This window comes from Cricetulus griseus (assembly GCF_003668045.3).
Source record: "Cricetulus griseus strain 17A/GY chromosome 1 unlocalized genomic scaffold, alternate assembly CriGri-PICRH-1.0 chr1_0, whole genome shotgun sequence".
Taxonomy (NCBI): Eukaryota; Metazoa; Chordata; class Mammalia; order Rodentia; family Cricetidae; genus Cricetulus; species Cricetulus griseus.
The window spans coordinates 262,912,086-262,927,807 of NW_023276806.1; the positions used below are offsets into that span (position 1 = coordinate 262,912,086).

The 15,722-nt window shown below is 52.3% G+C and overlaps 1 protein-coding gene across 5 annotated transcripts in view; it reads left to right on the forward strand.

The window, feature by feature from the left end:
* The window catches only part of Cabin1 (calcineurin binding protein 1), a 112,064-nt gene that overhangs the window by 77,391 nt on the left and 18,951 nt on the right, over window positions 1-15,722 (forward strand). The window lies entirely within an intron of this gene.

Sequence of the window (15,722 nt, forward strand, 5' to 3'; positions counted from 1 at the left end):
CATGTCACACGACCCCTCTTAGCTTTGGTTTCTTCTATATTTCCCCTGTTTGCTTGATGCTCAGAGAGAGATTCAAGGGCAGGGTTTGACAGGCAGGAGGGTTGTGGCAGAGGCAGATCTTTAAGGTACAAGGCTGCCAGGGCCCTCATTGAGAGCTAGTCAAGTGGTGAGTGTTCAGTGCCATGGCTCATCCTTTCTCCCAGGCTGTAACTTGTGGGTGAGAAGTCACTCGTCTAGAACCCTGTTACCTGCCCATTCTCACTGCTATGTTGTCATTTATAGGCAGGTACTAGGTGTTACTGGTAATCAAACTACCTGGCACTACAGGATTTGCTGTGAAAAGCGGCACCTACACATCCCTTTGCCCAGACCATAGCCCTGCTCCACAGCAGGAGCAGTTCTTTGTCCCAAGAGTGCTTCCTTCAGAAGAGCTTTTATAAGCCAGTATATGTATCTACACACGGAGAACAGAAACATACACAATTCTGCCCTTAGTTTTTGGTTTTTTTCCCTAATAGCATCTCTTAGAGAGTGTTTTAAAATGTTTGTTTTATTGTTTATTGCAGTGCAGGGAATCAAAACCAGGGCTTTGCTCAGCCTAAGTTAGGGCTATATCAGTGATCTCTATCCCCTGCCTGAGAAAGAGTCTTGCATATAGCCAAGGCTGGCCTCAGACTTGCAGTCCTGCTACCTCAGCTGACCTCTGAGGGCTGGAATTCCAGGCATGCTGTTGTATCCAGCTCACCTCTTTTGGTTGGTTTGTTTGCCTGTTTTCTTGGGTCAGGACCTCTAGCTTAGGCTGGCCTCAGACTCACTGAGTAGTCAGGGATGAGGTTCAGATGCTCCTGCCTCCTCCTCCCCAATGCTGGGATTCTAGGCAGTCATCTCACTCCTGCCTTTACCATTCTTTCTATAGCTGCACAGTACTCAGGAGGGTGACCATCCTCACCCACTGGCGGATGCTTAGATTGTTCCCCATCTGCTGTTACTACAACAGCACTTCAGATATTTATCACTGTACATTTGTGGGAGCCCATTTATAAGAAAAGGCTTAGCAGTAGAATTCCAGCCTGGGTTAAAATGCTTGTGATACTTCTAAAGTATTGGTAGATATCACTCCAAGATCTGCCCTGCACCCTACCTTTGCACACATACTTTTTTTCTCAAGACTTCATCAGATCACCAGGACTGTTAATATTTACTTTATGGTTTTGAGGCTTTTTGTGTGTTGATGTGTGTACTATAGTGTGTAACACCGTGACTTATAAATATAGCTCAGAGGCCAGGACTGTGGAATCCATTCTTTACTCCCTCCTCTGTCTTGGGTTCTGGGGATCAAGCTCAGGTTGTTAGGCTTGCACAGCACGTGCTTCTGTCTTTGGAGCCATCTTGATGGCTCTAATTTGGGGATCAGGGGATCGGGGGACGGCGACACACTACTCTATACCTGCTGCCACTGTCCTTGATGGTTGTCCCAGGGTCCTGACACCTCCTAGCATTAGGGTCTCCACTGCAAGTGAGGCTGCACCTTCCTTCACCAATGGCCTTTCCTGGCCTCTCTCAGCACCAAGCTTCATCTGCTTTCCATGACCCCTTAACCCTACAGATCTCATGCTACAAAAACTGGTAACACTGAGTTTAGCAGCCAGCTTTGAAATGTAGCTGACCCCCCTCTGGACTGCCACTACTGTGTGCTGACCCTGGGGATATGTTTTCCAGCAGCTGTTACCACAGTGATGCTGGTCTCTTTCTAATCACATGTGGTTTTTCAGCCTCAGCTGACCAACCCTGATTTTTTCAGTAAAACAAGAGAGAGAACCAATTGTCCCCTGACCTCAACATATGTTTCGTGGCATATGCACGCCTGTGCTCTCACACATGCATGTACCTACTCCCATAACCATAGTTTTAATTGGGGCAGGGGGCTGGGTGTCTCAGTTCATGAAGCTCAGGTAGGAACAGATCAGAGTTCCTAGGTTGGAGCTTCTGCAGCGAGAGGCTGATGCCCAGCGGAAGGCCCTTGTTTCCCAGTCTTCTATACTGGCAGACAGTTTCGTCTGTGTCCAAACAGAGGTAAAGTGCTTGGGCACTCCTGGCCAGGCCCAGCTTGGGCCTGATGTACTTTCTTCTGCAGGATCTGGAGGAACTGACAGAAAGCACGTAGCCATGGATTCAGGGATAAGAGACAGGCCGAGGCTGGGCCTGCAGGTGTGTGAAAGGGCCCCTACTTAACTAGTGCCAGGCTAGGGGTATTGCAGAGTGGAGCAAGGAGCAGGGCTGTCCTTACTGGAAAGGGGACCAGGAAGGCACATGCTACGTCAGATTGACAGGTGGTTCTGGGTAGCTTGCCCACTCCACTGGAGTTACGGGCTTGTTTCTGGGTATCCAGAAGGTTCCTGCACTTTCTGTGCAAGCATGTTCACCTCTGGGCGGGCAGGCTGGCAGGCTGGCAGGCAGGCAGGCAGGCAGGCAGGCCTGCGTGGGCTGAAACCAGGCTGTTTTGTCCAGGGTGAGCATCTCTCCCTATCTTGTAGTTGATTCTGAAGTGTTCCCATAGTAACAGAGCCAGAGATGGCTCTTTCATCTTCCCCAAAAATGTTTATTTTAGCAGACTGGGTTTTTTCCTGTTTTAACCCAGTTTCTAGCCTTTCTGAAAGAAGCAACGGGTACTGCATTGAGAAGAACTTAGATTTGGGGCACAGGTAGGCTCGGTTCTTGGCCATTCTACCCCTTTGGCCTCACACAAAGCCCAAGACTTCCCTGGAGCAGGATGGTCCCTCAGGTGGATTCATGAGTGTCCCTAGCACATAGAACACACACAGCTCATCCTTGTGACTACAGATGGACCAACATGGCCCCCAGAGGTCCTCCACTGATCCCAGCAGACAGAGCTGGTTTTAGAAGGGACCAGATTGAAGTAGGGGGCAGTGGCCACCCTGATTCCCATGTGGCTGAGGTCTTCCAGAAGCATAAGGCCTACCTTGGCTCTAGGATAGCAGACTAAAACATACTTGTAGCTGGCCCATGTGCTATATCATCCCTTGCTGTGTGGCCTAGGCTGAGGGTTGGTACCTGTGGCTGCAGCTCTCACTCACGGCCGTATATGTTCCACTCTGCCTTGAGCTACATCTTGTCTATCCTGCCCCATTCTCTGCAGAGGTATGTTTTCCTCCATTTTAAAGCCTGCTGCTTTGCTGCAGCCACCTCACCTGGGCAAGTCTCTAGGACAGATGCCCAAAGGCCAGAGAGTGATCCTTGTGTCCTTGTGTACCTAGTGCTATCTATGATACACTGCCAGACAGACTCTTTCCACAGAGTGTCGCTGCCCTTCCTAGCCATCTTTCATAGATGACTTTCATTTGGGCCTATCGATAGGTGTGGTGAGGAACGTAGATTGTTTTGTTCTGTGTGCAGGTGACTGGGGAAGCCTGAGCCCCTTCCCACGCCTGAGGCTGGTTCTTTTTGTCTGCCCAGGCTCTGGGCTTGTTCACTCTTACTAGACGGCCACCACAGAGGCCCAGGTGGGTCTTTTGTCCCGTCTCTGTGGCTGAAACCAATAGAAGGGATGGGCATTGTGAGCCATCTTTGTTTTTCAGTATCTGTTTTCCCTCCCTCTAGAGCCTAGTGCCTCCAAGGGCCCTGATGTGGTTAAGGGGGAAGAAGAGCCTCTGCCAGTGGGGCCAACTGAAGGACTAGCCATCTGCCAGAGATGGAGACTGAGAAAGGTCCTCTAAAGATCCCCAACTGAGCATTCTCGGCAGGGATGACTTCTGCTTGCCCTACTCAAACTACCTGCTTGTTTGTTCCGAGGCCTCGGCGGAGTCTTCTTCCCCTACCCAGTGAATAGATACGCACTTTCCAGGCTGCTATTCAGGCAGTGCTCGCCTTCCATAGAGCCACTGGATACCAGTGGAGCCAGGCAGGGAACAGTTGATGGAACTGGGCAAGCCTAAAAGAGCATCACTGTCAGACTTGTAGCGTCTGCCCCTGGCTCGGTGCCTAGTGACTGTGTGTGATCTCATAGCTCCCCCATCTTTTGAGAAGTACTTATTCCTCTGGCTTCAAAGAGGCACCATGCTTGATGGGGCCATGGATCATCCTTATCCCCGACACCAGCCCCAAGTTAAGGCTTGTTTGGGTAGATATCAGTGAAGCTCAGTGTCAGCAAGCCCTGTGAGCCTCAGCAGGGAGATGGCCAGAGCCAGGGAATGTCAGTATAGCAACTGCCTGGTTTGCAATAGTCTATAGCTTTCTTAGGTCAATCCCATAGCATCATTTTCCCACCCGGAAACAACTGTGACTGATACTTAACACCTTCTTGTCACTGTGTCCACACTCAAGGAGCATGATAACCCACTGTAAACATGCCATGTGCCAGATTCCAAGCCTTCCACATAGCCAGCCAGGGTTCAAATCACTAGTGAAACTATGTAAGTCCCTGTTTCCAGGGATGCAGATAGGTAATGTGACTTGACCCAGGTCTCATGGCTGGTCTGTCCAGGAGGAGAGCTGTGAGCCTTGGTGTGTCTAACACTAGAGACCGTGATTAGAGAGGTTGGTAGCCTCACTAAGGGGAAGAAAGCCAGTGATTTGCTTGTACTTCACTGGACTTGGCCCAGCTGCTCCAAGCAGGAGTGCTACCTCTGGGGGGTAAATAGGGTGGCAACAGGCAGAAGGACATAAAACATCTGGCCCTCCCCTAGGGAGTGAGGTTAGTTAGGGGACCATTGGTAGGCCATAGTGTTGAGCTGGACTGTATTTGACTGTGAGCTGTATCGGGTCTTTGTGGTAGCATTTTCTTCCAGAAGAAGAAAGAGAGGAGGCTGTTCCTGACTGACTGCTACACTGCAGCATTTGCACCTGGCCCAGACTGCCTCTCTGGGACTTAGTAGGGAGGGCTCCATGGAGGCTTTACTTGGGGTGTTCCCTTTGGTGAGGCTTTATGTACCGGTGTTATCCTCATGCAGGGATTGGGCTAACCCTTTGTAAACTTGATATCTGCTGCCGGGAAATGGTGATGATGCCTATGAGAACAGACACCCTTTCCTCTCCTCTGCCCACGGGACTTATCAGAGGCCTGGCCTCTCTCCCCTTGGACCATAGAGTTCAGGGCTCTTATTTTTGGTCTGCCATAGGCCACTCTCCAGTTGGCCTAGCTGCACTGGGTGCCAACAAAGGAGTGCTTCCTGAATACAAGGTGAAGTGGAACAGATTGGCCCTGGGTACCACTTGCCACCCCTTGGTTCTTCTGTTCACAACAGCTCATGGTCTCATGACAGCCACCTGCCTTAGACCGGGAAACTGCAGCAGTACCTAAGCTGGGCTTTGGGTTTTCCGAACAAAGTCCATACATAGGTGGTTCCAGAGACAGACTGATAGGACGTGAGTCAGGGGGACAAAGACAGAGAATATAGGAAAGCAAAGGATGGGCTCTAGGACTCATCAGGCTTGCTCCAGTGGACAGATATCAGGGTACCACTGAGGAGTCAGCAGTGGTCCTCAGGAAACGTGCCCTGTGAGGCCAGGTTAGGAGAATGCTGTCTGTTTTACCAACCCAGAGTACCTCATCTAAAACAAGAGTCTCTGGTCTCCAAAGACATTGTCTGACATTGATTGTTGCTTTTTCTCTTTCTCTATGACATGTTGTCACTGAAAGCAGCATGGTGAGAAAACTGGCCAGCTTCTCAGTGCTTGGTGGCTGTCACTCTAATAGGTCACCTGGCTTGATTCAGCTGCTTCTTCCTCATGCGTATGGTGCAAAGGTGTACAGCGGGAACTTACTGCTGCTGGGGAAAAAGGAAGCCAGTCACATCGTAGTGGGAATCAGAGGACAGAAAAGCAGGGGAAAGTTTCAATTGAGGAAATGTGAGTTTCTTGGCTGTAGTCGGAATTGCTGCAATCCTGCTATTTTTAGCATTGCTGAGATGATCCATGGGCCAATTGCTCAAGCAGAGTAAACAAAAGAAACACTTCACGTTCTCCAGGGAGAAGCGGTCCTGCTCTTGAGAATCTTACAGGGTTAGCATGGACTCAGAGCCCACACTGACCTTTCCATCCTTCCCATAGTCTGAGCTTCTGAACATTTTGGAACTACACAGCTCAGACTGGACTGGCGTAGTCCAGGTTCAGGCTGGAGCCCTCCCTGGGCATGACGTGGGGAGGAGCTGTGAGTCTCCTACCCTGTCTGAAAGCAGAGGCACACCATGAGGAAGTGGGGGCGGGGGGTGGTAAGACAGTGGCAGGGCCATGGCATAGAATGCCCAGGCCCAGGTTGTGGCACTTGGAAATCTTGCCAAGCCAGGCTGCTACAGTCACGGCTCTAATTTAAAGCAACAAAAGTCAAATGTAAACAGCTTTTAGAATGTCTTCCTCTGGTGTGCATTCTTTTCTGACCACCAGAGGCAATTGTTACCTAGAGGTACTGAGAATTGTGGCAAGGCCAGAATGCATGGGCAGAAGAGAGGGTGAACTTTCAAGCCCTTTGCATTTATGGTCTGAGTCCTTAAGAAAGGATGCAAAAGTCCCTGTAGATGCTACAGCATGACTTGCCCAAGGCCACATAACCAGCAACCAGCAGAGCAAGGAACTGAGCCCAGGGCTCAGGACCATATCCTGTGAGCCAGCCTCCATGCCAGAGTTTCTGCATAGCCACTCAGGACCATTGCTGTTTTCTCCCTAGATGGTGTTGGTGCGTTTGTCCAGCTCAACCTCAGCCCATGTCCCCTCCATCCCCATCCATCTGCTCAGAGTGAGTGTTCAGTCAAGAGTATACTGTCCAGCATTTTCACAGAGAGGAACATTCCAGCACAGACTTTTCCTGCTGCAAATCTTTTTTCAAAGATTTTCTCTTTGATTGATTGGCCCTACCATGTCATTCTGATCTCTACATGTGATGGTTTCAGCTTAGACAGTACCCCAAGACACTGCTTCAGGCCTCAGGGCAGCCCTGAGACAGCCAAGGGCAGTAGCAGGAGAGACTTGTAGGCATATGCATAGTACCTCAGCAAGTGGAGTAGAGCAAGGCAGAGCAGATGGCCTGGGCAAAGAAACAAGCTGGGAGCCCCTGTCTTGGGGTTCCAAGGAAGGGGGGGGTCACTCAGAATGCAGCAGTTTGAGAGGGAGGGTGCAGCAGTGCCGTACTCTTTTCTTCAGCCTCGGTGCTGGCCATGCCATCACCACAGAAGCTGAGTGAGGGGGCTGGGCGGTACCACCTGTTGCCTTTGCTCCCATAGAAGAGTATGTCCTTCCAGCAGGTTAAGTTTGTGATCCATGCCTATGGCAGCAGAGAGCCTAAGGTTGCCCTGAGCTCTTTGGGGGCTTGTGTTCTTTGCCATGCATGCCATTGGGGCTGCCCCAGTTTGGAGCTTCTAGCCAAGCGCCTCTGTAGTGGGCTCATACATAACAGGATGGGCTGGGAAGGCAGCGAGCACCTAAGCCAAATCTACCCAGTGTACACACACACTGCCCCACCCCACTTTAGACTTCCTGTCCCTGGCCCCATTGACCTCAGTTTCTCCATCTCCAAAGGTGGGCCAATTGGATAAGGTCAGTGGTTTTCCATCTCCTTTTCCAGAAGAAACCTTTTCGCATGGCCAATGAAAAGCAGATGAGATGGCAGCTACTCCAGAAGATGCAGGAAGGGCCAAGCTCCACCTGCTTAGCTGTACCCTGCCAGCTTCTGAAGAGGGGTGGTTAGGCGGCTGAGAGGCTGTGGACTTCCTCTCCACCATGTACCCAGCACTCACTGCCTAATGTCCCTTCTCAGCTCAGTGCCAGGCCTCCTTCTTGGATAATTTTCATCCCTCCCTGTTTTTCTCGCTCCCCTTTCCTTCCTTTCTCCCTTTTTCCCCTCTCCCCCTGCTTTCTTTATTTGGAAAGTTTGACTTCTAAGACGATGAGTTTGAACTCTGTTTCCCCTGCCTAATTATCATGGTGACAGGCTCTTGGGGCCAGGAATTGCCTGAGAGGAGCAAGCTAAAGACTCCATCACATACATAGGTCTTGGTGGTGTTCATCTTATCCTGCCTCTGCTCTCCAGAGGAAAGCCCCCTCCACACCTGGCTCCGTCCCATACTGTGGTAGCTGTGAACAAGCAAGTTAGTGTTTGTAGACTGTTTCTTCATCTGCACAGAGGGCCTGGCATTACCTCAGGGTAAGGGTAAAGATCACATGAGAATAGGATACCGCTGAACAGCAATGACCATGACCTTCATGTTCAGGGGGCAGTTGATAAGGAAGGGACATAGGTGACAAGGTTCATTGATAGTGGAGATAGTGAGATAGATTGGGCAGATTGGGAAAGTTCCTGAAGGAACTGCAGAAGTATAGTTGACTAAAAACATGTGCATGTGTGGGTGGGTGGGCGCATATGTGTGTACGGGCACATGCATGTATGAGTCCACATATGTGCCGCAGTGCGTTTGGATAGCTTGCAGGCCCCTTCCACATGTGGGTCCTGGGGTTGTTAGGCTCGGCAGTAAGTATCTTGACCAACTGTGCTCTCAATCCAGTCCAAAAACAAATTTGGACTGAGCCTAGCATAGTGGTGCCTGCTTGTAATTTCAGTGTTCACAAGGCTAAGTCAGCCAGCTAAGCTACTTAGCAAAACCCTGCTTCAAAAAAAAAAAAAGCCAAGATGAGGCCTCGTGGACCTTTAAGATAGACCCCAGCCCATCACTGGCAGGGTACAGATTGTCTAGTGCCCTAAACACTGCTCCCTCTCTGCAGAGGAACACTCAGTCATTAGCTCAAGCATTTGGAATGGGGCTCTTGAGGCAACGAGGCAAATGAAGGCCAGCTGTGGGCTACAAGGGAGACCAGCCTGTTGGTTTAGCATGGGGCTGTATTTCCAGAGTTGAATCTCCCTAGTGTCTTTCACTAAGAACCACGCTTCATCTATAACTTTGCATGGATTAACCAGGCATAACCACCTTGGGCAGAGGCATCTGGAGCAGAGGTGCTGTGGACGCCTTTGGCAGACAAGGCTAGCTTCCCTAAACTTGAGTCCATGCCCAGCCCTTGGCACAGGCACCCCTAGTGTGGTGCTTGGGATAGTGTAGGTGCTGGAAATGGTTGTCTACCAGTCTTCAGCAAAAGTGAAGAGGAACACTTCTGGAAACCTGATGAACGGAACTTGGTCAGACTATCTGGAAGCAGGCATTTTGTGAGGATACAACAAACAAAAAACCAAAGGGAAGTAGTGTGGAGTGTGTCCCTCATGTAGGAGGCACCAATAAAGAGAACAGAGCCGGTATGAAGAGCATTGGGGTGGACAGAGAAGACCCCCAGCTCTCATGCTGAGTATGTACATGGAGAGGGGTATGCTTTGATAATCATTTGTCAAGTTCAGCTTGACTTAGAAGAGCAGCACAGTGCTGGTCCTAGGTTGTATTTTGTCATCAGAGGGCCCCTGCTCTCACCAGGTGACCCCATTCCTGGTGGGTAAACCCTTGTGTGGTTTCTCAAAGCATGGGTGAGATAGGGCTTGGGTGTCATAAAAGAGACCTGTGTTGGATTGACTTTTCTACTTGCATCTGGATTTATCACCATTCTGGCTAGGGGATGACTATGCCTATGTGGAGCTGACCCTGCTCTGTAGGGTGTTTCTTCTTCCGACATCACCCAGGAATTCTAAGGGTTCCTTCCTACTGCCATTATTTAGCAGGAAGAAACAGTGGGGCATGGGCCTTCTTGGGAGCTGGAATGCCCACAAAGTTGTCAGTTCTGTTCAGCCTTTCCTGTCTTGTGATCAAGGCATCATGCCTAGCTTTTCCTGTCTGCCAGAGTACCTGTTTATAGCTGCCTGACAGAGACTACCATCAGATCTCACAGACTGTGCCCTTCCTCCACTGTTTCCTCATAAACCCCCCCCCCACACACACACACACACAAACACTCCCCTAAGCCAGCCAGAGAACCAGAATCCTCAAGCCATAACAGCTATTCTTTGGGGACCGGTCATCGGTAGATGTGTAGATTACACTAGTTGCTTTCAGTGTGCTGGCCAGAGGAGGCTTTCCTAGGCTCCCCTCCTGAGATAAAATGGAAGCAGCTTTCCAGTTCTCCAAAGAGTGGGTTATTGCAGTGGCTCCCCATGCAGCCTGGGGTCAGGGCCCAGAGGAGCCTGTTGTAAGCTCCCCATTATCCTGAGGAGGCACTGGGGGACCCAGACCAGCTCACACCTGCTTAGAAGGGAGAAAGTAAAGGGAAGCATTGTGGACAGGAGAGGTACCACTGGGTAAGGCAAAATGGGCCTGTCTAACTCTGATGCCACCATTGCTCTCTGTCCGGATCTGCCAGTATTGGACCAACCACAGATTCCTAGGCAGGGAGCTCACTGTCAAAATCGGTGCCTCCCAGCACATCCAGGCTGCCTCAGAGGCTGCTGGCCTCAATTGCCTGATCTATTCCTTTGACCTCTGGTAACCCTTCCCTTCCCTTTCTATGAAGATTACCCACTATCCTCTGCCACATAAGTCCACTTGCCCTCCCAGATACCAGCCATCGTTACTGCCTTTCTGTGGGCCGCCTCTTCTCCTCTTGTTGGTCCTCTGCTTGGAGAGACCTCCAGTGCTTCCTACCCCACCTAGTAGCAATGCCTGCCACTTGTCCCACACAACAATCGTGGTCCTGTTCCAGCCTTGTCATTCTCTTTCTGTAGAACACTTGCCTTTGGGGGAACCTAAGGTCTCTGTACCTCGGGAAGAGTAGCCTGTTCCACTTTGTCTCAACCTTGAAGGAACTGGCTGTCACATACATAATAGGAAAGTTGCCAAATCCCGTGTTACACAGAACCACTGTCCCATAGTAGTGAGGCAGGTGAGTGGTGGCAAATTCAGACTCTTAAGGAGCATTCTTGTGCCAGCATTCAATCCAGAAGGAAGGCAGGTTCTAAAGGTCTACAAGGGCTCAGGTCTTGAGAAGGAATAGTGTAAGATACCACTGGGGCTACAAGGTCCCCTGGGTAGCTCAGCCAGCAGAGCTTAGGAACAGCTAAGCTCTGGTATCCAGAACTTAGCATCACAAGACCAGAAACGCACCCCCACTTGAATCATGGATGTCTTTATATGCCATTGGTCATATGTGCCAAAGGTTAAGCCTGCATTCCCAAGGAGACCTATGGCCACTCAAGATGGCCTGGTCATCTGAGCCTCCATGGCTGGTAGAGAGCTGCCAGAGCCCCCAGTCTTGGGCCTTCAGGATGTCCTGAGGTGGCTGAGTGGCTCTCTGTAGAGTAGTGGTAGAGATCCACACCTTCCTCAGTCAGGTGCATTACGGGCTCCACTGCTCAGGCTACTGACAAGTGCCAGGAATATCAAAGCTCTTTGAAGCCAAAGAGCTCTCAAGGATATATAAGGTACAAGCGTGGCTACAGGTTCCCCTACACAGGCCCACCAGTGTTGTCACTTGACACCCAAACATACACTCAAAAGCATCCCTCTGGTGACAGGCACAAGAAATGTCTCGCTGGGGCTCTGCTGTTGTTGGTCATCTAGAGATGATGCCTCTGGAGAGAGCTGGCTGGCACAAGCCAGGGTGTGGAGTGTAGGGCATCATATGGTGTAAAAACAGGGTTTAGGAGTCCAGGACAAGATAGGTAATGACTTACACCTACAATCCTGGTCATCGGTCAGGAGGCTGAAGCAGGATGGTTGCCATGAGTTTGAGGCCAGCCTGGATTACAGTGAGACCCTGCCTCAAAAAAACAAGGTGGTTATGCCAAGGCCTCCAGAGCCCAGGTGGAAATAGTCGTTCTCCCAGGGGTGTCCCTCTTGAAACTTTGCTCGTGCAACCCATGCCTGGCAAGTTCTTAGGTACTGTATGCTTCCCTGTTGCTGTGATAGACAGGTACTGGGCCTTCAGGCCACCGAGCACCCTTCCCCAGGACCCTTGGGGTACTCATTTGTGTTGACCAGTAACATGATGGCAGCAGATGGCTTCACCACAGTGTGTGTGAGAGCTGTCTGTGGCAGGGCAGCATGCTCCTGAGAGTAGGTGTTGCCATTGGGCTTGGAGGCCGCCTGGACACTGATAACACAGCTGCTTCCTGGCCCTGGGTAGGTGATAAGCACATGTTCTCAGCTTCCTTTGGTCTGACTTGGTCTTTCAGGAAGTAGAAAAGGTATGAAGTGAGGGCATGAGTTATGTGAAATACAAGTGACATTTTGTCACCAGCAACTGGGGACAACTTCAAGAAGCTGGAGCTGGCTAGGTCCCAGTCTGAACAGCTATGTAACTTTACCAGTGCCCAAACTCCCTGAACCTCTTCCCATTTGCGCAGTCTGCCAAAGAACAGTAGCATGTGGATGCTGTCAGGGCGTAGTGAGTTGAGAGACAATCGTACTGATAGTTCTCAAATCCTATCAAGGGGAACATGCATTTGAAGCCCCAAAGAAGGCCTGCACTCATGTGTGTGTATTTGCAAGTGTTTCTTCCGTGTCCCTGGCAGCAAGCCCATCACTGAGCAGGAGTCATCTTCTGAGAGCAGAAAACTGGTTTATTTTCTGGGGTGGGGAGTGGGGTTGGCCCCGGGCTTGTTCGGTTTAAAGGTACCAAACCTAGGGACACTGGTGGGCAGAAGCTACAGTGAAGCAAATGGAAGTAGAAGAGGGGTGATGATTGACACTTTGGGAGTGTGGCAGTGAGGGGCCGGAAGTGTGTAGAGGCCGTGTCTTCTCCAGACAGTCCACATAGGGTGTCTGCCCCTTCCTGCAGTGTTCTCTTCAGTGTGGGCAGGAATCGGTGGGGAGTTCCAGTGCAGCCTGCCCACTAGGTTGAAGATGCCCTATGCAGGCTAACGTGGTGGCTGCCATTCTGTGCAGGAAATACTTTTTCCTCCTGAGCCCTTCCCCTGTGGAACAGGCTCAGTACCTTCCCTGGACACTGCAGAGCTGCTCACAGAGTAATGCAGAGGTGGGGAGGATCCTCATTTACCTGGCTCCGCCCCCACACCCTTAGTCCCTGTGGGGAAATAGGTGGCTTCCATCTGGAGAGCTCACTGCAGGTCTCATCATGGTATCTTTGTTATGCCTTCTTCTCTGAGGATGTTAGTACAGAAGTCTTCATTCTAGCCCCGACTGACAGCTCTATGTGGCCCTCCTACAACTTACGCTTCTGTCTGCCATAGGGCCCTGTGTGGCACAAATGGGGTTAGGGTTCCGTTCACATTGAGGCCCCATTGCAGGTGGAGGTTGCCCCCGCATGCTGTCGTTGGCCATTGCCATCCTGCCTCCCGAACTCCTCACCTCCCGGTCCCACAGCTTCCTGTGACAAGGGCTGTGACAAGACACCCCACAACCAGTGGGCAGCCCATCGTCATCACTGAACCCCTGGCGGCTAGGCCAGGGACCCCGCCAGGATTGGCCCGGCAAAAGTCAGTTGTGCTGCCAAGCGACCGCCGGGCCCGTCCGGCTCTTGCCTGCCCCGCCCCGGCCCGCCACGAGTGAGGAGCAAGCCTCCGCGGCCATGGCCTGGCGCCCGCACTAGCTCTCCTGCACCGATGCCACCGGGGAGCCGGCGGGTAGGAACTTGCCCGCGGCCGAGGGCGGGGATTGGGACCAGGGCTGCAAGACCACCTCACCTCTGCCTGCCTGGCTCTCCCGCTTTTCTGTGCTCAGTTCCCCTGCGGTGGGCTCGGGCAGCTGCCCCCACCCCGGGCGCAGCAGGAAGCCCGAGGGCCGCGGTTTCCCCAGCGCCTCTACAGAGGAAGTCGCCGGCGGTGGGTGCAGTGCCCCCCGTGCCCAGCCTGGGCTGGCGTTCTAGCGAACGTCAGGTGGGAGGCCAGACCGGCCTAGGTAGTGGCACGCGGGGGCGGCTGGCGCTGGTGGAGTCTGTACTGAGCCCGCCCAGCAAGCCCAGGACAGCCCAGCCCGACCAAGCCCCGGGCCGGAGCCCAGGCGTGGGTGTGCGCCTGCGAAAACGAAAGCCACTAGCTGCAACAACTTCGCGGTAGAAGGCGCTGACAAAAAGCTGCGCGGTGCCGCTCTCGGGGATGGTGAGCGGGCCGCCGGGCGGGATGGGCAGCGGCTCCCGGGCGGGCGCGGTGCTTCCCTAAGCTATAAATAGCTGCTTTGCGGGGGCGGGAAGATGGTGCCAGCGCTTTGCTAGTGCGGGCCGGCTCGGAACACCGGGCCCAGGGTCCTAGCCACTGAGCACTCAAACGTAGGAGGAGGGGTAGGGTTGGGGTAGGGGTCGCTTTGGCATGGGGCGCTGCTAGTTCCGCACGTGGGGGAAGGGCTGGCCGCCAGGCTCTCCCCAAGCTCAGTTGTTTGTCGGTTCTGCTTTTCCCAGGAGGGGGAGGGGAGGGGACCTAGTGCATGATATGTCTCATTTGGCAGAAAAGGCTGGAAACGGCAGACGCCAGCTGCAGGCAAATTGCAGGCTTCCCCAGCCCCTGCCTGAGTCGGTTGAGGACTCATTACCTGTAATGGCATGGGGAATCCCTTGCCCGCAGTAGCCCTGCCTAGACAGCCAGGACCTTATGAGGGAGAGGGAGGGTGTTCCTGATGCTCCCTGCACAGTCCTGCAACCAGATTGCCTTCCATATGGTGATGAGGTGCTCATTGCAGAAACTTCTGTCCCCGCTGGTGCTGGCCTTGCAGGGGAGGGGAGAGCTCCCAGGTTCCCCTCCATCTTAGGCACAGAGCAGAAGTGCTGCAGGGCCCTCTCTCTTGGGGCATCAAAAAAGATGAGGAGCTACCTACCTAGAAAGCAGTCCAGGATTCAAACACCGAGACTCTGACACTGAGCAGGAGGGTGTCAGAGGGAGCGTCTGTGGGTGAGGCCAGGCCGCTACCCAGCTGACTGGCAGCATCCTTGATGCTCTCCTTCCTGGGGACAAATGAGGTGTAAAACGCAGAGAGCTGGTAGGAGAGTTGTTCTGTAGCCTCAGCTTCCTGCTGCTTGCTAGCTCACAAAGGAGCTAGTCCCTTCAGAGCAAGAGAAGTGAAATCTGATGTGGGAGAAGCTGGGCAGTCTCCTAAGAGTTGTCAGGCCAGGAGCTCAGTGATATGGAGAGCATCTCTCCATACCCTGTTCACACACCTCTCCAGGTAGTCTTGTCTGAGTGGTTTGTGTGCATTAGTGGGCGACAGGTGTCACCTCAAGACTAGAGGATGCCCTTCCCCCAAACTGTGCTTGTCCCTGGCTCCTTGGAGTCAGACTGTTAACTTTGAGGCTGTGTTGGAGTCTGCACAGGTTTTTGTGCTTTCCTGGGGTTTGGGGGTGGGGGGTGGAGGGGCTGACCTCTGCCCTCCTGGGGCAGCATTACTCCTTTGCTTGGCCACTCATTCCTAGCAGCAGTCTGCACCTATACCCCAGGTCTTCTACTCTTGCGATAGAATCCTTTCTCTCACCTGTTCACCACTGTGTCCTTACCTAGAGGGGCCATGGGAACACCTCCACGAGGGGGAGGAATGGATTCTTTCTTGGGTACTACAGTCCTGTTTCTAGTGAACAGGGAGGGTTGTTAGCATATGCTATTCTAGAAAGCCTTGCTCACTCCAGTGTCCCATGGGCCATCCCCCAACTGTCAGCTCAGGCACCAGGTCCCACTCTGGGGATCTAGTCTCCTGTCTGTTACCTTTCCCAATCCATCATTCTTTATAAGGGCCCTGAAAATTAGCTCAGGTGTCAGCTATAGCCCACGTGCCATGCACTAGGGGACAAAGGGTTCCGTGGTTGTTATCAAGGGGATGTTTTTGACATGGGAAATACCTCCTTGT